Source organism: Pyrus communis, unplaced genomic scaffold (assembly GCF_963583255.1).
Source record: "Pyrus communis unplaced genomic scaffold, drPyrComm1.1 SCAFFOLD_19, whole genome shotgun sequence".
Lineage (NCBI taxonomy): Eukaryota > Viridiplantae > Streptophyta > Magnoliopsida > Rosales > Rosaceae > Pyrus > Pyrus communis.
The window spans coordinates 482,385-506,090 of NW_026908883.1; positions in this window are offsets into that span (position 1 = coordinate 482,385).

Consider the following 23,706-nt stretch of genomic DNA (forward strand, 5'->3'; position numbering starts at 1 on the left):
CTCCTAATCCCCGGCCTAGAACGATCCCTACTTATATCTATACTACAATTGTCGAAAAGAGGGTTTAATTTGTGTGCTTATATATTTCGCATCAAATTTTTGGCACCGTTGCCGGGGATTAGCAATTTTGCTAATCCCCCGTTGTTTCTTTTTGTTTCTTTGTATTTTCTTTTTGTTTTAGTTACTGACCTAATTTCTTTTCTTGTTTATAGGTACTAGTTTATGACTCGTAGTTCTCAACCCCTTAGTGCAAACATCTTGGATTTCGACGACGATTTTGAGCGCACTTTGAGGAAGAAGAAGAAGAACCCAGAATCTAGTACGGCTCCCAACCTTGAGGAGGAGGAAGAGCCAACGCCAAGGGAGGAAGAAGAACCCACGGCACAAGAGGAAGAAACCATGGCAGTGGACAACCGTACAATCAAGGAGCTTTCGGCTTCGGGAATGGCCAATGCTGCACCCTTGTGCATCCAATACCCAAGGGCGGCTCAAGACAAGACCGACGAATTTGAATTGAAGTCAAGCTTGTTGCACCACATTCCAAAATTCCATGGATTATCCATGGAAGATCCCAACAAGCATTTGAAGGAGTTCGAGGTAGTGTGTTCAAGCATGACTCCAGTTAACGTTGATGGTAGCATTTTGAAGATGAAGGCTTTCCTGTTCTCACTTTTGGAGAAGGCCAAAGATTGGTTATACGAGCTAGCACCCGGAACGGTCACCTCTTGGGAGAGCATGAAGAGGGCGTTTCTTGAAAAGTTCTTTCCTACTTCAAGAGTCATTCTCTTGAGAAAGAAGATTAGTGGAATTCAACAAAGTCAAGGGGAGTCTTTTCCAACATACTATGAGCGTTTTAAAACCCTTGTTGCATCATGTCCTCAACATCAAATGAAAGAGGAGCTTCTACTTCAATACTTCTATGAAGGTCTTCTTCCCATTGAAAGACAAATGCTTGATGCTTCGGCAGGAGGAGCGTTGGTGGATAAAACCCCTATGGCAGCCAAGAACCTTATTGCAAACCGGGCTCTCAATGCACAACAATACGAAGGAATTGGGCAAAGGGACCCCCCACGGCAACAAGTGAATGAGATGGCCGAATGAATGAAGATCCAAAGTCCAATTGTATGTGGCGTATGTTCTATTCAAGGTCATCCTTCGGAAAAGTGCCCTCAATTGATTGAGAATGGGGGATGGGAGAGTGCAAACGCCATTGGATTTCCAAGCCAAAATCAGCCAAGGAATGATCCATATTCCAATACATACAATCCGGGTTGGAGAGACCATCCAAATTTCAAGTGGAGGGAGCCTCAACAACCTTACCAACAAGGAGGCTTTAGGCAGCAACCCCCGGGGTTTTACACCAAACCCCACGGCCAAGACCAAAACCAACCCCAATCCGCCCAAAACCATCAAGGTACATCTTTAGATAATGCTACAATTCTTAAGTTACTTACTAGTTTGTCTTAGGGGCAAGAAAATCAAAACAAGGCAATGCAAAACCAAGACAAAAGGGTGGACCACTTAGAAAAGCAAATAGGGCAGATTGCGGAGTTTGTGGGACAATTCCGAGACCAAGGCAAGCTTCCAAGTTCAACCATTGTCAATCCAAAGGGAGGGTTCGAATCTGCCAAAGCAATTACTTTGAGGAGTGGAAAAGAAGTTGGCACTACATCCACACCACCCAAAACAAGTCCTAATGAAGACGAAACGTTGCAACATGAAGAGAAGGCTCCAAACATGCCCACGGCAAGGACACAACATCTATTGCCGCAAGCATCTAAGGACACTACTTCATCCAATACATCCCATTCGGCCACCAAAGGTAAGATAGGTTCAAATTTGATTAATTCTAACCCCGTTCCACCCAATGTTCCTTTTCCTCACAGATTTTTGCAAACAAAGAAGGAGGAGCATGAGAAGGACATTCTTGAGACATTTAGGAAAGTTCAAGTCAATATCCCGCTCCTAGATGCCATAAAGCAAGTGCCCAAATACGCTAAGTTCTTGAAAGAATTGTGCACTACAAGGAAGAGGCCATCACATAAAGAGGTAGTAAGGGTAAGTGAGAATGTTTCCGCTGTTTTACAAAGAAAATTACCACCAAAGTGCAAAGATCCAGGTAGCTTTACAATCCCTTGTATTATTGGTCAAACTAAGTTCGAACATGCTATGTTAGACTTAGGAGCTTCAATTAACGTCATGCCATACTCTATTTATGCTTCAATGAACCTTGGTGAATTGAAAAATGATGGTGTGATTATTCAATTAGCCGATAGATCTAATGCCTATCCAAAGGGAGTATTGGAAGATGTCTTAGTGCAGGTGAATAATTTGATCTTCTCGGCGGATTTCTATGTCCTTGAAATGGAGGAAACTACCCATGCTCCATCCTTGCCGATTCTTCTTGGGAGGCCATTCATGAAGACAGCACGAACTAAGATAGACGTGTTTAAAGGCACTTTAACAATGGAATTCGATGGGGAAGTGATTGATTTTAATATTTCTGAAACTATGAGATTTCCTAATGATGATCACTCATGTTTCTCTATTGATATTCTTGATTCTTTGGCGCAGGCACACCTTGATCAATTACATGGCGATGCACTTGAAACGGTCATTACAAATGGCATAGAATTGAAGGATCACATGGCTGCCACCATAGCAACCCACGGCACACAATTGAACACCCATGCCGTGGCCTTTGAGGAAGATGTAATTGAGACCATGGCAGCCCTAGAGTCATTGCCACGGCTCCAAGGTAAGCCCCCTAGTCCAATTTCAATTCCAATTACGACTAATAAGTTGCTTCCTTCTATAGAACAACCACCTACACTTGAGCTCAAACCGTTGCCAAATCACTTGAAGTATGTGTTTTTGGGCGAGCAAGACACATTGCCCGTCATTATAGCTTCATCACTCACGGCACAAGAGGAGGAGAAATTGGTGAGGGTTCTCAAAGAGCACAAGACGGCCATTGGGTGGACTTTGGCCGATATCAAGGGTATAAGTCCTACCACATGCATGCATCGAATTCTCATGGAAGAAGGCGCCAAACCATCAAGGGAAGCCCAACGTCGACTCAACCCACCAATGATGGAAGTAGTGAAGAAGGAAATCATCAAATTGCTTGATTGTGGCGTCATCTATCCCATCTCGGATAGTTGTTGGGTTTCACCGGTCCAAGTGGTTCCCAAGAAGTCCGGAGTCACGGTGGTGAAGAATGAAGAAGATGAACTTGTGCCTACACGTATTCAAACCGGTTGGAGGGTGTGCATTGACTATAGGAAGCTAAATGCCGCAACAAGGAAAGATCACTTCCCTTTACCATTCATTGATCAAATGCTTGAAAGGTTAGCTGGTCATTCTTTTTATTGCTTTCTTGATGGTTACTCGGGATATAATCAAATTGTCATAGCACCGGATGATCAAGAAAAGACCACCTTTACTTGTCCATTTGGTACTTTTGCATATCGTCGTATGCCATTTGGTTTATGCAATGCACCCGCCACTTTCCAACGATGCATGGTAAGTATCTTCTCCGATTATGTTGAAAAGATAATTGAAGTATTTATGGACGATTTTAGTGTCTTTGGGGACTCATTTGATGATTGCTTGCATAATCTTACTTTAATCTTGCAAAGATGTACGGAAACTAACCTTGTTTTGAATTGGGAAAAATGTCATTTTATGGTTAAACAAGGCATAGTTTTGGGCCATATCATCTCTGAAAAAGGAATTGAAGTTGATAAGTCTAAAATAGATCTTGTACGCTACTTACCCTCTCCTGCTTCGGTTAGAGAGGTTCGTTCTTTTCTTGGCCATTGATAGGAGCATATTTATGCGACTTAAATGGCTTGTTCTCGTACATTTACGTTATGTTTCTTTAGTTATTTTAGTACTTTAAGCTATTTTCGTGTGTTTGTAGGTCCAAAGGGCTAAAGGAGCAAAAAGATGCATTTTGGAGACTTTTGGAGCACTTTTGGGCTAAGGACGGATAGCTTATGCTTGAAGCCAAAGTGTTGGACGAAATTGAAGACCTAATTGGAGCCAAAGTGTTGGAACCTTGTTCTCTTTAGTTTTAGGACATTTAAACCTTTCCTAATCCCAATCATGCCATGCATAACACACATCCATTCTAACACATTGTCATTGCACATGCATTTCCTTCATTAGTTAACCCACATGCACTTATCACTTATCATCACCACATATCATATCACTTAATCACTTATCACTTATCATCACCACTTAACCACTTATCATATCATAACCACATATCATATCACTTATCACTTATCACTTAACATATCATCCACCTACTTCACCTACAACATCCACCTACTTCACCTACAACATCCACCTACTTCACCTACAACCTCCACTTACTTCACCAACCTCACACACTTACTTCACCTACAAATGACATAGCCATATGTTCCCTCCACTACTCCTATAAATACCCTTGCATTCATTCATTCATGGACATCTCATTTTCATACACAACACACCACAAACACATCCCTTTCTCTCTTAGCCGTGAGCTTCCCATCTCTCCCCTTATAATCCAAACACCATTTTTCCATTCCCCTTCCACTTCTACACCACTCCTCATCCATTTCCATAATCCCCCAAACCTCACCTTAGACCTTGTGCTACAACAAAGAGGAAGAGAAGAGGGCCTAAACGTTCATACAATTCAAGTTTGAGTTGTTGGAATGTTTAGGTGATTCTTTGATTTCAATGTTTCATTTTAATTCTCTTTGTTTTGTGCGTATGAGGAATGGAAGAGAAGAGTGCCTAAACGTTCATACAATTCAAGTTTGAGTTGTTGGAATGTTTAGGCGTTTCTTTGATTTCAAAGATATGAGGAAATAAAACCCCCTTTAGCTAGGGGGTGATTCGAAACTATGTTTATATTTGCAATATGAATTGATTAACTTTCGTTGGAATTTCATAAGTTGTTGATTCAATTTGTTTAACCGTTTGATTGATAACTTATTTATGTATGTTTATTAAGAATGCGCGCTTAATTTTCATGCATGAATATGACGCTAGAATATAAGTGAATTTCACCTAATCGTTATGAACTTATATTCACAAGTAGTGGAGGTTGCTTATAAACAATCGCGTTAAACGAATTCTTGGCATAAGTTTCATGCGTATTCCATAGTAACGAATGCCTCGTCAACACTTATAGTTTTCATGTTGCTTAATGATCTTTGATTGTATCTTTATTGTGCTGTTCACGTAAAGGACTTTTGGAGAATGTTGTGAATTGCGTTGCGCTAACCCATCCAATTCATTAACTTAAGGAAAACTTGACGGTTAATTTAAGCGGACCTAATTAACCCGGAGTGTTGAGTTTCATAATTTATCGAAAGACCAACTGAGAATCAATCTTGTATGCAAGTGTAACATGTGTGGAGAAGAACCCCTTGGCTATTCCATCATCCATATTTTCATCACATTTATATTTACGTTTTGCCTTTAATTACAATTTGTGCAATTTAGCTAATTTCGTCAAATCAAACCCCCCATTTACTTTCCTGTTCTTTAGTGCTTAGAATCTGTTTAGTTTATGTTTTAAAGTATTGTTTTTGTTTTTTGGTTTGTCTTAGTGTTTTAAACTTTAATTTTGCATTCTTTGAGTCTAGTTTAGTGTTTTAAACTTTATTTTACGTTTTTGAGTCAGTTTCCAAGAGATTTGCAATCCCTCCTAATCCCCGGTCCAGAACGATCCCTACTTGCACCTATACTACAATTTGACAAAAAGAGGGTTTAATTTGTGCGCGTATAAAACTCGAAGGAAGATTTTGAAATCCATAATGCTATCACTTTGGGAAGTGCTATGGAGGTTGGAGCTGACCTAAAAATGTCCAAACATAGCCTAGAAGTGGATGAAGAGCTGCTAATTGAGGAGGAGGAAGAAGACATGCACACGGCAAGGGTAGAACAACCCTTGCCGCAGCCCCCTAAGCCCTCTAAACCACCCACCACCAGTAAGGACGTCCCAATTTCATGTTATTCTGATGTTATTCCACCCAATGTCCCTTTTCCTAGCAGGTTTTTGATTCCCAACCAAGAAGAGAGTAAAAAGGACATCGTGGAAGCCTTCCCAAAGGTGCAAAATGCTATTCAAATTCTTGGTGCAACACAGCAAGTTTTAGATGGTGTTGAATTCTTCAAAGGACTTTGTACACCAAGAAGAATGATTCAAGAGAAGGTAGTGGCTGGAGAAGATGTAGAAGGCATCAAAGAGGACAAATTTGAAACCACAATTCCCAAGGAAGTTGGATTTTATGACACGGGACAAGTCATAACTTTCGAAGGGGTGTTTATTCTGGAGTTCATTTTGGAGCACACAGGTAAGCCGCCTCCCCGAATTTCAATTTTCTTTTATACTAACATGTGGTTAATGATTCAGGCACCCAATCTGGAATTTAAACTATTACCGGATCATTTCAAGTATCACCGCCCATTCAAAGATAAATTCCATGCCGTTTGATTTTATTTATGTTAAAAAAAAAAAAAAAAAAAAAAAAAAATTGAAAGAAAGATACTAAACATGGAGAAAGGTGGAGCTTCACAAAGGTTGTTTACGTGAAGCCCCACTACGAGGCGCAGAAGCGGAAGGCACAGAAGCGGGAGGCATAGAAGCGGGAGGCATCGGAGCGGGAGGCATCGGAGCGGAAGCCATCGGAGCGGGAGGCATCGGAGCTAGAGCATTCCAGGCCTCAATACTTGGCCAAGCGCTGGACGACCCAGGAAAAAGGTGCCTCTGGAGACAAGCCGCAAGCCTTTGACGGTCGCTTTGAATCCGACCCTCAGATTCTTGCAGCTCATCAAGCTTTCTCTTCATGCCCGACGAATAGTTATTTGCAAGCACATGCAAACTTCTATTCTCGTACTTAAGCTGCTGGATCTCTTGCTTAAGACTCTCCACCTCTGCCATCAATGATTCCACCTGACGGGAGCGGGCAAGCAGGCGTTGGCCCATGTTGGACACAGAACTCGCACACTGAACACTAAGTGCGAGGGACTCTTGAACGGCCAACTCATCGGACCGTCCTGACAGCAGCCTACTATCTTTTGGAGTGAGGAGGTTCCTAGCTACTATTGTAGCTGTTGTGGCGTCCTGCATCACGGAGTCTTCACCTGTAAGAAGACCGTTAGAAGATAAGAAAGAAGGGCGCCATACGTTACCTTGACGCGGCGCGCCCGTATCACTGCTAAGGCTCAATTCCAAGCTAAGGTTCGATGAGTTTACCATTTTTCAAAAGTGTTCAAAGAAAAGGGATGGAGTTAAATTTCAAAGGGCCGGAGTCGATCTTCAAGAATGGGAAATCTTCAGAGAGTGTTTGTTGTGGTGATCGATAGCTCAATAAAAAAGCCAAGGCGACGCGTCCACCGATTCAAAAAGCCGGAATTTCCGGCGTAATTTTGGCGACGCTTTCTCAGCTTTTCAGAAGACGCGTTCAACTTTGTCAAAAGATTTCTTCTTTTCAGACAACACGTGGAGGCCATCACCGCAACTACATATCTTTAGCCGACAAGCGCAAAGTTCGGCGACGCTTTCTCTGCTTTTCAGAAGACGCGTGCAGCTTTGTCAAAAGGAGCCGCATCTGCACTACCACGTGTCGTTCAGAAAGCGAAGGGGCGTCGTTCAGAAATCGAAGGGGCGCCTGCTCAGAAATCGAAGAGGCGTATTCAGAGATCGAAGAGGCGCCACTATTTCAAAAAGCCGGAATTACGGGATCAAAACGTTTGTCGACAAGGGTAAAAAGTACCACCACTTGATATTATCTCTATATATGTCGACCTTCGTCTTTTATGGCAGGGCAAACCTGAAGAAAATGCCCAACTCTCCCTCACCTCTGAGGGCGCACTCCCAGCAAAGCCTTTCAAAATACTCAATTCTTTCTTCTTCCCCAAAGATGATACCAGATGCCTGGAGTACATATGACCCAGGAGGAAACGGCGGATTGAAGCATGTGCTGATTCATTCACCGCTTCTTCAAAGCAAAGGTATCTCATATCATCAAGGTCAAAAGCAAAAGTATCTCATATCATGCTCTTTCCCTGTCTTTTTCTTTGTCCTTGTTCTTACTCGCATGGCAAAGTAAAAGAAGCAATCAGCCGGCACTTGGAGTCAGTCTTCCGTTCTGGAGCCAACTGCCTGGAATCTATTCCTGATTGCTTACCTAGCGTTGCTCTCGAGTAGTCATCTTCAACGGTTGATACACTTCCGGAGAAGGGACCACTTCTGCAAAGGGGAGCGAGTAAGGCAAGTGAAAATGATACATTGAAGCATGTGGAGACAAACATAGGCTGAGTTATCCTCCAACCCTTTTCAATACGAATTGGAAAGATTGAACAAAGAAACAGATAAAAGGGATAAGCTCAGACCTTCGGGGGAGACCAAATGAACCATCCTGCTGCCCAGTTCAAGAAGTAGCACAAAGGAAAATCAACGATGGGCAGAAACCAGTTCAAGAGTAAGCCTGTGGAATCACAAAGATCAAAAGCCTCAATGCAATTACCAAGGAGAAGATGGAATTTACACTCTATAACCAGATTTGTGTCTCTAAACTCTTCTCTTTGTTAATTACATTCTGCCATGTTTAGTATGTTTAAGTGCTTTTTGTGTATTTACTTATGCTTTGTGTGAATCTATGCTTAAAACATTGAGGACAATGTTTGATTTAAGTGTGGGGGGGGGGGGGGTAACTAAGTATGTTGATGCAAATTCGTTGAATTTTATCACCCATAACTTCAAGTGTTGTTCCTTGCTGTTTTAAATGTTTTTAAGGTGTTTTTAAACTGTTTTAGCGTGTTTTGTTTTATAACTCCGAAAATCACATAAAAATTTGAAAAACATTTTTTTGAAAAGCCTAAAAAGAGTGTTTTGAGTTGTTTTTGTGTCTTAGGGAACCTTCCAACGTTATGATGAGGATTTGGTTTGTAATTGCATGACTGTTAAAAAGAGTTATAAACATGGATGAAGTTTGATTTACTCTTGGTATATGTTTAGTTATGGTTATAATGTATGACTTCACATGCAATCATAAAAGAAAAATTCGTTTTTGTAACATGCTTGAAGGAAGGAACTCATAATAACGCTACATCCCTGTGAGACTCGAGCCATTACCTTCTTTGGAGAGTTATATTCTGTGATTCTTTGTTTTCTAAAGTTGTTGCATGATCTCATTATTCCTTGCTTGGTTGCTACTTAGAAGGCGTTTCATCATATAGTTCCAAATGCTAGAACTCATGCCCATTTCATTCAAAGCATGTTATTGATTTGCATAACACATATTCAAGAAGAAGTTGTGTAGTGACCACCACCATAGCCAAATAGCCTTACTTCCCATACTTCGTATATGTTGTAAGTTTTAACCCCGTTGAGCCTTGTTTAGCCTTTATTCTTTGTTTACCCACATTTTCCTCACCTAGCCTAGTTTAGGACAATCCCCACCCTTGTTCTTAAAAGATAGTGAGCATGACTTAATTGAATTCCTTTTGAGTTACATTATGAAAGAAAATAAGTGTGGGGGAGAGAATGTTTAAGTGTTGATGTTTTGAGATTCAAAAGAAAAAAAAAAAAAAAAAAAAAAAAAAGAGAGAAAAGAAAGAAAAAAAAAATGAAAGAATAAGTGATTGAAGAAAGGTTCCAAAACACCAATTATGGGTGTAAATTGTCTAAACTCTCCCTTTTTGTTCAAAAGTTGAGTTTTCATTCAAAAGTGAATTCTAAGTGCCTAATTCAATACTTTGCTCACTATTGCTTGAAGAACGTTTGTTATCCTTACCTTTCATTTTTAGCCAATTACCCCAAGCCCCGTTACAACCCTTGACTTCTATATTGAGTGTTATGTATTTCAATTGTGGAGTTTGAACTTGGTATGAGCTTATGGTGTCACTGGTTCTCGCGTCTAAGTAGTAGCATTCCATTCATGAGATCATATCTAAACATGCTTATTAACTCCAGAAAATGCTTTCCTTATTATAACATATGTGAGTGTTCGTCTACATGTTTACATCAATCTTCTCACATATACCTAGTGTAGGGTGTGTAGTCAGAAAATCTGTGTGAAAAACAAGAGTACATCTAGTAAGAAATTGAGGGAATTCTCTAAGGCATGTTACTACATTCAAAACATGGTTTTAAATGCTTAATTGTGAACTAGTATGTGGTGACTATGATTAAGAATGTACTTAAGTGTAAAGATGGCTCAAATCTGTGAGAATAATGATTTTTAACTTGTCATGTGCATTGGAAGTCCCTGATACGATTGTTGGAAGGTGTAGGTTGTGTTTTGTTCTTTTTGTTTTGTTTTTCTGTTTTGCTCGAGGACTAGCAAAAGCCAAGTGTGGGGGTATTTGATAGGAGCATATTTATGCGACTTAAATGGCTTGTTCTCGTACATTTACGTTATGTTTCTTTAGTTATTTTAGTACTTTAAGCTATTTTCGTGTGTTTGTAGGTCCAAAGGGCTAAAGGAGCAAAAAGATGCATTTTGGAGACTTTTGGAGCACTTTTGGGCTAAGGACGGATAGCTTATGCTTGAAGCCAAAGTGTTGGACGAAATTGAAGACCTAATTGGAGCCAAAGTGTTGGAACCTTGTTCTCTTTAGTTTTAGGACATTTAAACCTTTCCTAATCCCAATCATGCCATGCATAACACACATCCATTCTAACACATTGTCATTGCACATGCATTTCCTTCATTAGTTAACCCACATGCACTTATCACTTATCATCACCACATATCATATCACTTAATCACTTATCACTTATCATCACCACTTAACCACTTATCATATCATAACCACATATCATATCACTTATCACTTATCACTTAACATATCATCCACCTACTTCACCTACAACATCCACCTACTTCACCTACAACATCCACCTACTTCACCTACAACCTCCACTTACTTCACCAACCTCACACACTTACTTCACCTACAAATGACATAGCCATATGTTCCCTCCACTACTCCTATAAATACCCTTGCATTCATTCATTCATGGACATCTCATTTTCATACACAACACACCACAAACACATCCCTTTCTCTCTTAGCCGTGAGCTTCCCATCTCTCCCCTTATAATCCAAACACCATTTTTCCATTCCCCTTCCACTTCTACACCACTCCTCATCCATTTCCATAATCCCCCAAACCTCACCTTAGACCTTGTGCTACAACAAAGAGGAAGAGAAGAGGGCCTAAACGTTCATACAATTCAAGTTTGAGTTGTTGGAATGTTTAGGTGATTCTTTGATTTCAATGTTTCATTTTAATTCTCTTTGTTTTGTGCGTATGAGGAATGGAAGAGAAGAGTGCCTAAACGTTCATACAATTCAAGTTTGAGTTGTTGGAATGTTTAGGCGTTTCTTTGATTTCAAAGATATGAGGAAATAAAACCCCCTTTAGCTAGGGGGTGATTCGAAACTATGTTTATATTTGCAATATGAATTGATTAACTTTCGTTGGAATTTCATAAGTTGTTGATTCAATTTGTTTAACCGTTTGATTGATAACTTATTTATGTATGTTTATTAAGAATGCGCGCTTAATTTTCATGCATGAATATGACGCTAGAATATAAGTGAATTTCACCTAATCGTTATGAACTTATATTCACAAGTAGTGGAGGTTGCTTATAAACAATCGCGTTAAACGAATTCTTGGCATAAGTTTCATGCGTATTCCATAGTAACGAATGCCTCGTCAACACTTATAGTTTTCATGTTGCTTAATGATCTTTGATTGTATCTTTATTGTGCTGTTCACGTAAAGGACTTTTGGAGAATGTTGTGAATTGCGTTGCGCTAACCCATCCAATTCATTAACTTAAGGAAAACTTGACGGTTAATTTAAGCGGACCTAATTAACCCGGAGTGTTGAGTTTCATAATTTATCGAAAGACCAACTGAGAATCAATCTTGTATGCAAGTGTAACATGTGTGGAGAAGAACCCCTTGGCTATTCCATCATCCATATTTTCATCACATTTATATTTACGTTTTGCCTTTAATTACAATTTGTGCAATTTAGCTAATTTCGTCAAATCAAACCCCCCATTTACTTTCCTGTTCTTTAGTGCTTAGAATCTGTTTAGTTTATGTTTTAAAGTATTGTTTTTGTTTTTTGGTTTGTCTTAGTGTTTTAAACTTTAATTTTGCATTCTTTGAGTCTAGTTTAGTGTTTTAAACTTTATTTTACGTTTTTGAGTCAGTTTCCAAGAGATTTGCAATCCCTCCTAATCCCCGGTCCAGAACGATCCCTACTTGCACCTATACTACAATTTGACAAAAAGAGGGTTTAATTTGTGCGCGTATAAAACTCGCATCAGCCATGCAGGATTCTATAGGCGATTTATCAAGGATTTCTCCAAGATTGCACAACCCCTATGCCGTCTCCTACAAAAAGAAGTGGCGTTCGAGTTCAACGAAGAGTGTGAGAAGGCATTTAAGCTTCTCAAGGACAAGCTTACCACGGCACCTATCATCCTTCCACCTGATTGGACGTTGCCTTTTGAGCTCATGTGTGATGCATCCGATTATGCAATAGGGGCTGTTTTGGGTCAAAGGAAGAACAAGCATTCCCACGCCATCTACTATGCTTCTAGGACCTTGAAAGATGCTCAATTAAACTATTCTACCACTGAAAAAGAACTTCTTGCCGTTGTATTTGCTTTAGATAAGTTTCGTTCATATTTACTTGGCACTAAAGTGATTGTATTTTCTGACCATGCAGCTCTTAGGTACTTATTCACTAAAAAGGAGGCTAAACCACGGCTCATTAGATGGATGCTTCTTCTCCAAGAGTTTGATATTGAAATTCGAGACAAGAAAGGGAGTGAGAACGTAGTTGCTGACCATTTAAGTCGTTTGGTGTGCAATGAGGACTCCTTACCCATCCAAGAGACTTTCCCCGATGAACAATTGCTGTCCATTAAGGTATGTGAGCCTTGGTATGCCGATTTGGTCAATTTTTTGGTGTCAAAACGTGTTCCAAGTACCCTAGCAAGGCACCAACGTGATAAATTAAAGAAAGAGGCATGGTTTTATGTATGGGATGACCCATATTTGTGGAAGTTTTGTGCAGATCAGATTGTGCGTCGTTGTGTGCATGATTGTGAGTTTAATTCGATTCTAACATTTTGTCATACTTATGCTTGTGGTGGACACTTTGGCACACAACGCACTGCCCTTAAAGTATTAGAATGTGGTTTTTATTGGCCAACAATCTTTAAAGATGCTAGAACATTTTGTTTAACTTGTGATCGTTGCCAACGAATGGGAAATATTGGTGCAAGGGACCAAATGCCGCAAACACCTATCTTTAACGTTGAAATTTTTGATGTTTGGGGCATTGATTTGATGGGTCCTTTCCCATCTTCGTTTGGCTTTACTTATATTTTGCTTGCGGTGGATTATGTCTCAAAATGGGTGGAAGCCAAAGCCACCCGTACTAATGATTCTAGAGTTGTTGCAGATTTTATAAAGACTAACATTTTTGCTAGATTTGGGATGCCTCGAGTGCTTATTAGTGATGGAGGCTCTCACTTTTGTAATCGTACCATTGAAGCACTACTCAAGAAGTATCAAGTCACACATAAGGTTTCAACACCTTACCATCCCCAAACCAATGGCCAAGCTGAGGTGTCCAATAGAGAAATCAAGCAAATCTTGGAGAAGACCGTTGGACCAACAAGAAAAGATTGGAGTGTGCGTTTGGAGGATGCATTATGGGCCTATAGGACGGCATACAAGACACCAATAGGCATGTCCCCTTTTCGGCTAGTGTATGGCAAGCCATGTCATCTCCCCGTGGAATTAGAGCACAGGGCTCATTGGGCGATCAAGACATTCAATATGGACATAGATGCGGCTGGAATGCATAGGAAGTTGCAATTGAATGAACTTGAGGAACTTAGGCGTGAAGCATATGAGAATGCGTGCATTTACAAGGAAAAGACCAAAGCTTTTCATGACAAGATGATCCGAAGCAAAACATTCTCCATAGGGCAAAAAGTTTTACTTTTTAATTCCCGCCTTCGTTTATTCCCTGGTAAGTTACGTTCTAAATGGATTGGACCTTTTGTTGTTACTAATGTTTTTTCACATGGCGCAGTTCAAATCCAAAGCTTGAGGAATGGCCAAGAATTCAAGGTGAACGGGCATCGTTTGAAGCCCTATGATGCAAATGTTGAAGGGCAAGTTGTGGAGGATATCACACTCCATGCCGTGGGCTCCAAATGAGGATAAGAAGAACGTTCGTCTGGCTGCACGACGTTAAAGCAAGCGCTTCTTGGGAGGCAACCCATGCATTCAACAAGAGAGGATGTGGGCAATTCACCAATTCAAGCTACAAAATCAGATTTGCGTTCCTCAATCTCTATCTCTTTATTATTTTTATTTTGTCATGTTAGTTCGTTTATATTGTTTGTTTGGATGTGAGTCTTTGTGTGAAACATTGAGGACAATGTTTGATTTAAGTGTGGGGGGGGTAAACAAAGTGTTTTTCATGCAAATTCGTGGGATTTTATCACCCATCATTTCTAATGTTGTTTCACACTGTTTTTAAGTGTTTTTAGAGTGTTTTGAAGTGTTTTTATGTCTTTTGGTCAGAAAATCCGAAAATTTACAAAACAATTACAAAATAGTTTTGAAAAACCCAAAAAGAGTTGTTTTTAAGTTGTTTTTGTGTGTTTGTTTGTGTCTTAGGTCACCTTCCAACACAATGATGAGGATTTGGTTTTTAATTGCATGACTATTAAAGAATGTTGTAAACATGGCTGGAAGTTGATTTATGCTTTGGTTTATGCTTGGTTATGGTTATAATTTATGAATTCACATGTAATTACAAAGATAAAATCAGTTTTTGTAACATGCTTGAAGGAAGAAACTCAAACTAACGCTCCATAACCAGATTTGCGTCCCTAAACTCTTCTCTTTGTTAATTACATTCTGCCATGTTTAGTATGTTTAGTTGCTTTTTGTGTGTTTACTTATGTTTTGTGTGAATCTATGCTTAAAACATTGAGGACAATGTTTGATTTAAGTGTGGGGGGGGGGGGGGGGGGTAACTAATGTTGTTGATGCAAATTCGTGAGATTTTATCACCCATAACTTCAAGTGTTGTTCCTTGCTGTTTTAAGGTGTTTTAGAGTGTTTTAGTATGTTTTGTTCTTATAACTCCGAAAATCACATAAAAATTTGAAAAACATGTTTTGAAAAGCCTAAAAAGAGTGTTTTGAGTCGTTTTTGTGTGTTTGTGTCTTAGGGTACCTTCCAACACAATGATAAGGATTTGGTTTGTAATTGCATGACTGTTAAAAAGAGTTATAAACATAGAGAAAAGTTTGATTTACTCTTGGTATATGCTTGGTTATGGTTATAATGTATGACTTCACATGCAATCATAAAAGAAAAATTCGTTTTTGTAACATGCTTGAAGGAAGGAACTCAAACAAACGCTACAACCCTGTGAGACTCGAGCCATTACCTTCGTTGGAGAGTTATTTTCTGTGATTCTTTGTTTTCTAAAGTTGTTGCATGATCTCATTATTCCTTGCTTGGTTGCTACTTAGAATGCAATTGTATCATGATAGAACTAAATGCTAGAACTTATATCCGTTTCATTCAAAGCATGACATTGAATTGCATAACATATATCAAGATGAAGTTGTGTAGTTGCCACCATAACCAAATAGCCTTACTTCCCATATTTCGTATTTGTTATTAGTTTTAACCCCGTTGAGCCTCGTTTAGCCTATTTTTCTTTGCTAACCACATCACCCCTTACCTAGCCTAGATTAGGACCATCCGTACCCTTGTTCTTGAAGCATAGTAAGCATGACGGATAATGAATTCATTTTGATTAATATGTTGCAGAAAATAAGTGTGGGGGAAGGGATTTTTGTGTGTATGTATGTGCCTAAGTCTTAAAGGAGGCACGGAAAAAAAGAAAAAAAAATGTGAGAAAAAGAAGAAGAAAAGAAAGAAAAAATAAAAAGAGTGAAAATAAGTGAGAATGGACTCACAAGTGTGATTGTTGAAGAAAGGGCCCAAAAAGTTTGAATATGGCCCTAAGTTTTGTGACTTCCCCTTGGGTGTTCAAAGTTGACTTCTGCGTTCTAAAGGGAATTCTAAGTGCCTAATTCAATACTTTGCTCACTATTGCTTTAAGAATGTTTGTTTATCCTTCACCTTTCATTGTTAGCCAAACACCTTTAGCCCCGTTTCAACCCTTATGCTTCTATCTTGAGTGTTATGTGTTTCAATTTGTGGAGTTTGGAATTGATATGAGCTTATGGAATCACTGGTTCTCATTCTAAGTAGTAGCATTCCATTCATGAGATCATATTCATGTCATTATCGTAAATCCAGAAAATGCTTTCCTTGTTATAACATATGTGAGTGTTCGTCTACATGTTTACATCAATCTTCTCACATATACCTAGTGTAGGGTGTGTAGTCAGAAAATCTGTGTGAAAATTGAGTGCATATCTTGTAAGGAATTGAGCAAATTCTCTAAGGCATGTTACTACATTCAAATCATGGTTTTAAATGCTTAATTGTGAACTAGTATGTGGTGACTATGAGTAAGAATGTACTTAAGTGTAAAGATGGCTAAAATCTGTGGGAATAATGATTTTTAACTTGTCATGTGCATTGGAAATCCCTGAGACGATTGTTGGAAGGTGTAGGTTGTGTTTTGTTCGTTTTGTCTAGTTTCGTGTTCTTTTGTTGTTTTGTTTTGCTCGAGGACTAACAAAAGATAAGTGTGGGGGTATTTGATAGGAGCATATTCATGCGACTTAAATGGTTTGTTCTCGTGCATTTACGTTATGTTTCTTTAGTTATTTTAGTACTTTAAGCTATTTTCGTGTGTTTGTAGGTCTAAAGGGCTAAAGGAGCAAAAAGATGCATTTTGGAGACTTTTGGAGCACTTTTGGGCTAAGGATGGATAGCTTATGCTTGGAGCCAAAGTGTTGGACGAAATTGAAGACCTAATTAAAGACCAAAGTGTTGGAACCTTGTTCCCTTTAGTTTTAGGACATTTAAACCTTTCCTAATCTCATTCATCCACCACACATTCCAGCCCATTCCTACACATGTGCCGTGCATCTCCACAATCCCATTCATCAACACATGCATTCACATGCTTTCACATGCATTTTCACATGCATTCCCTTGCACACTCCAACCATTGTCGTCCACATTCACATCAACACATGCACCACAGAAAACTCCTTTTGTGCCGTGCCTAATTCCATGCATTCCATCCATATTTCAGCCATGCACATTTAATCATTTCACTCCACTTAATGCCATGAGTTCCCATCAGATTTCCAACCTAATTCACATGCATTCCATCCTTTAATTCACCCACATGCACTCATAATCATTCACACCTTGCATTCACATGCATTTCCAACCTAATCACACACCCACACAATCTGCAATCATTCAAACAAACACCATCATTGCCATGCATCCCATTCCATCTCCCATTTCAGATTGCATTTCATTCATTCCAACCAAGCCACATGCACTCCCTTTAAATATATTCAACCTAGCTGTCATTCCACTTCATTGCACATGCATTCCCTTCATAAATAATTCACATGCATTCATCATCATTCCCCCTTTAATCCACATGCTCTCCCATTTCAGATTACATTATCATTCACCACAGAAAAACACCATCATTGCCGTGGCTTACATGCACTCCCATCCTTTACCATTTCAGCCACATGCATTCATACAAAGCTTTAATCCACATGCATTTCCACCTAGCTTTCCACCTCACAACCACCAGAAATGAACCAAAACCGTGCATTCCCTTTCATTTCTGTCAAAGCACATGCACTCCCACCCTTTAATCACATGCATAAATGATAGGAGCATATTTATGCTACTTAGTTGTGTTGTTTCCTTACACTTAGTGAGTTAATTACTATGTATTTCAGTCTTTTAAAGTATTTTCGTGTGTTTTTAGGTCCTAATGGCAAAAGGAGCAAGAAAGTGCATTTTGAGGCTATTTGGAGCATTTTTGGGCATGGATTGGATAGCTTAATCATGTAGCAATGAGGATGGACGAAATTGAAGACTAGAAGAGCTAGGAAAGGCTACAAATCTGGTGGAAGAAGTTCTATTCCAATGAAGATAAGGAAGAAGCAAGAAACAAGGGATCTTATCCAAACCTTATCCTATCCTATCTCTAACATTATCCTATTCTTTCCTATCCAAATCAGGTGGGGACTTAAACTTAGCTATTTAGGTGGGATTAGATATATATCTAAACACTTAGAATAGGTTCTAGACCCTCATTCCTTTGTATGCCGCATATACACCACTCCTAGTAGGTTTAGGAATTGAAAACCTTATCCTACTCTCATATCACATGTTCATATCCCTTTAGGATTAGGAATCTGTTCTAAACCCTTCTTTTTAGAAGCCTTATCTTATCCCTACAGCCCTTGCCGCACATATACTTCTAGAATCCCTAAATCCTAGCTAAATTCCCTATTCCAAATCCCACTTAATTTCTGCCTTGAGTTAACCTTTTTCCAATGGGATTAGGCAATCCTTTTCCTACACTAAGTGTGCCAAAACTAGCCTATATAAACAGCTTTGCCGTGCCATTTAATCATCACCATCCCTTCACACAACATTAATACATCCCTTCAGAAATCAACCTTTGCCGTGACCTTGCAACCACCCATCCATCATTCCCCTACTTCCATACATCCATCCCAACCTCCATACACCACCATAACCCCTTGCCGCACCACCATATATACCTAAAACCATCCAAAATCCAGAAAATCGTCCACAAACTCACCATAGACCTTTGTGCCGTGACCTAGCAAGGAGAAGGAGAAGGAAGACCAAGCCTTGGGCGTTTGTACATTCAAGTTGGAGTGTTGGACGTGTCTAGGTGTAATCTATCTTTTATTTTCAATGTTTAAATCTATATTGCTTTGTTTTGTCATGAACATGAGAGGCTAAACTCGTTTTAGCCTAGGGATGCTTTGAAACCATGATTACAATTATAATATGATTTGATTAATTCCAGTTGTGATTTCATAAATTGCGAATGCAATTTACTTAACCGTTTGATGGATAACTTATTCTTGTATGTTTATTAGGGAGGCCTACTTAATTTGCATGCTTGAATTTGGGGCTAGAATATAAGGGTGTTTCACATAATCGTCACAAACTTATATTCACAAGTAGTTAAGGTTGTTTTCACAATCATGTTAAGTAAATTCCTAGCATGCGTATCATGATGTCATAGTTACAAGTGCTTTGTCAATACTTATGGTTTCCATTGAACGTAATGATCTTTAACCGTATCTCTATTATGATGTCATGTAGGGGACTTTTTGAAGAATGCTTTGGGTTGTCGTATGATGTCATCCAATCCACTAACTTAAGGGAAATCTGAGGGTTAATTAGTGATGTCACGGTTAATCTGGGGTGTTGAGGTTCATGGTTTATCGGAAAAGCAACTGGAAATCAATTTATGTTAGAAAGTATCATGTGTGGAGAAGTATCCCTTGGCTATCCCATCATCCATTAGTTTTTCTTATTTTCGTCCAAAATCTGTTTTAAAGTTTTAAGTCACTTGTTTTCTTTTAAATTCGTCCAAAATCAAAACCCCCTTTCTTATTTGTTCCAAATCTGTCCAAAAGAGTCTTTTTGAGTCTTTAGAGTCAAAACCAAGTGTATTTTCGTCCAAATTAAGTCATAGAGTCTAAATTGAGTCTTTTTGGTTGTTTTTGGTTGTTTTGAGTCTTTAAAGTTTGTTTTGAGTCATATAAGTTAGTAAGAGTCTTGTGAGTCTATTTAAAGTGTTTTAAAACATATTTTCACATCTTTGAGTCAATTTTCATTAGATTAGCAATCCCTCCTAATCCCCGGCCTAGAACGATCCCTACTTATATCTATACTACAATTGTCGAAAAGAGGGTTTAATTTGTGTGCTTATATATTTCGCATCAATAAATCAGCCACATGCATCTCCCATCACCATTTCAGATTTCCACCCACCTCCTAGCTGTCATGTTCCCTCTTATTTACCTATAAATAAGCATGCATTTCAGCCACAATGGATTCATTCTCATTCACTCATTCATACACTCTTCCATATTCACTCATCCATTGCAGAAATGTAGACCATCAAACCATCTTTGTGCCGTGACTCTCCCTTACAATCCAAACACCATCCTTCCATTTTCACCACTCCCCAAACCATTCACACCATCAAACTATCCTTAGACCTTGTGCCACAACGAAGAGGAAGATAAGAGGGCCTAAACGTTCATACAATTCAAGTTTGAGTTGTTGGAATGTTTAGGTGTTTCTTTGATTTCAATGTTTAAATTCAACACTCTTTGTTTTGTACGTATGAGGAATGGAAGAGAAGAGTGCCTAAACGTTCATACAATTCAAGTTTGAGTTGTTGGAATGTTTAGGTGTTTCTTTGATTTCAAAGTTATGAGGAAATTCGAAATATATGTTTATGCTTGCATTTTGATTTGATTACTTCTAATTGCATTTCATAAGTTGTGGATTCAATTTGTTTAACCGTTTGATTGATAACTTATTTATGTATGTTTATTGAGAATGCGCGCTTAATTTTCATGCATGAATATGACGCTAGAATATAAGTGAGTTTCACCTAATTGTTATGAACTTATATTCACAAGTAGTGGAGGTTGCTTATAAACAATCGCGTTAAATGAATTCTTGGCACGAGTTTCATGCTCATCATAGTAACGAATGCCTCGTCAACACTTATAGTTTTCATAATGCTTAATGATCTTTGATTGTATCTTTATTGTGCTGTTCACGTAAAGGACTTTTGGAGAATGTAGTGAATTGCGTTGCGTTAACCCATCCAATTCATTAACTTAAGGAAAACTTGACGGTTAATTTAAGCGTACCTAATTAACTTGGGGTGTAGAGAATTCATGGTTTATTGAAATGCAATTGGAAATCTTTTTATTATGTAAGTGTAACATGTGTGGAGAAGAACCCCTTAGCTAACTTTCCATCCATTCAATTCCATCAATTTGTTCTTTCTTTTCTTGTTTCTGTTTTCATGTTTAATTTAACTTGTTGTTCAATTATGTTAAACATGTGGAACTAGTTTCTTTTTAGTTAGAGGCGAATTTGAAGCCATGGACATATGTTGGTTATGATTTGATTTACTCCAGTTATGAATTCATGAACTTTAGATGTGGTTTACTTTTATGTTTTGATTAAGAACTTGTTTATGTATGTGGGTTGAGGGTCGACACTTAATTTGCATGCCTAAACTTGATGCTAGGATATAAGGAAATTTTACCTAATCGTTATGAACTTATATTCATTAGTAGTAAAGATCGCTAGTCACGATTGTGTTTAGTAAACCCTAGGCTGGATTAACATGCATATTCCATAGTTATGAATGCCTAGTCGATGTTTATGATTTCCGTTGAACTTAATGATCTTTGTTGAATGTCTCTATCATGCGTATTCCATGGTTAGGGACTTTGATTAGGAATAATTTGGTTGTAATGCGTATCCCATTCAATCCAATGAATCTAGGGAAATCTGAAGGTTAATTTAAGCGGACCTAATTAACTTGGAGCATTGTCATTCATCGTTTGTTGAAGTCATAACTGGGAGTCAAATTATATGCTTATGTTCATGTGTGGAGAAGGAACCCTCTAACTAGTTTTTCATCATTCTATTTTATCAATTTCGTTTTTATAATTTGTTTTAATTAGAATCTGTGCATTTAGTTTAAATTCATCCAAAACCAATCCCCCATTTATTTTAAAGTGTTAGATTAGTTAGAAATACATTTAGTTTGTGTTTATAAGTGTTTTGTTTCATTTTGTTTCCCAAATTCGTCCAAAGTACTCAAGGTGCTCAAAACTGCCCAGAAAGTGTTTTTAAGGCAGTTTCGAGTGCTTTGGGTACTGTTTGAGTCTTTTGGTTTGTTTTAGTGTTTTAAAGTTTAGTTTTACATTCTTTGAGTCTAGTTTAGTGTTTTATATTATGTTTTTACGTTTTTGAGTCAAATCCAAGTGATTAACAATCCCTCCTAATCCCCGGTCTAGAACGATCCCTACTTATACTTATACTACAATTTGACGAAAAGAGGGTTTAATTTGTGTGCGTATAAATCTCGCATCATTACCCCCCCCCCCCCAACACTTAAATCAAACATTGTCCTCAATGTTTTAAGCATAGATTCACACAAAACATAAGTAAACACACAAAAAGCAACTAAACATACTAAACATGGCAGAATGTAACTTAACAAAGAGAAGAGTTTAGGGACGCAAATCTGGTTATGGAGTGTAAATTCCATCTTCTCCTTGGTAATTGCATTGAGGCATTGATCTTGGTGATTCCACAGGCTTTCTCTTGAACTGGTTTCCGCCCATCATTGATTTTCCTTTGTGCTACTCTTGAACTGGGCAGCAGGATTCTTTTGGTCTTCCCCCGAAGGTCTGAGCTTCCTCCTTTTATCTGTTTCTTTGTTCAATCTTTCCAATTCGTATTGAAGAGGGTTAGAGGATAGCTCAGCATATGCAGTTGTTCCTTGTCTCCACATGCTTCAATGTATCATTTTAACTTGCCTTACTTGCTCCGTTGAAGATGACTACTCGAGAGCAACGCTAGGTAAGCAATCAGGAATAGATTCCAGGTAGTTGGCTCCAACTCGGAAGACTGACTCCAAGTGCCGGCTGATTGCTTCTTTCACTTTGCCATGCGAGTAAGAACAAGGACAAAGACAAAGACAAGGAAAGAGCATGATATGAGATACTTTTGCTTTTGACCTTGATGATATGAGATACCTTTGCTTTTGAAGAAGCGGTGAATGAATCAGCATATGTATTTGTTGTGTTGTTTCCTCCTGGGTCATCTGTACTCCAGGCATCTGGTATCATCTTTGGGGAAGAAGAAAAACATGAGTATTTCGAAAGGCTTTGCGGCCTCAGAGGTGAGGAAGAGTTGGGCATTTTCTTCAGGTTTGCCTTGCCATAAAAGACGAAGGTCGACATATATAGAGATAATATCAAGTGGTGGTACTGTTCTTTTACCCTTGTCGACAAACGTTTTGATCCCGCAAATCCGGCTTTTTGAAATAGTGGCGCCTCTTCGATTTCTGAACGACGCCCCTTCGATTTCTGAACGACGCCCCTTCGCTTTCTGAACGACATGTAGTAGTGCGGATGCAGCTCCTTTTTGACAAAGCTGCACGCGTTTTCTGAAAAGCAGAGAAAGCGTCGCCGAACTTTGCGCTTGTCGGCTAAAGATGTGTAGTTGCGATGATGGCCTCCACGTGTTTTCTGAAAAGAAGAAATCTTTTGACAAAGTTGAACGCGTCTTCTGAAAAGCCGAGAAAGCGTCGCCTAAATTACGCCGGAAATTCCGACTTTTTGAATCGGTGGACGCGTCGCCTTGGCTTCTTATAGAGGTATCGATCACCGCCAACATACACATTCTGAAGATTTCCCATTCTTGAACATCGTCTCTGGCCCTTTGAAATTTTAACTCCATCCACCCCTTATCTTTGAACACTCTTGAAAAATGGCAAACCCATCGAACCTTAGCTTAGAATTGAGTCTCAGCAGTGATACGGGCGCGCCGCGTCAAGGTAACGTATGGCGCCCT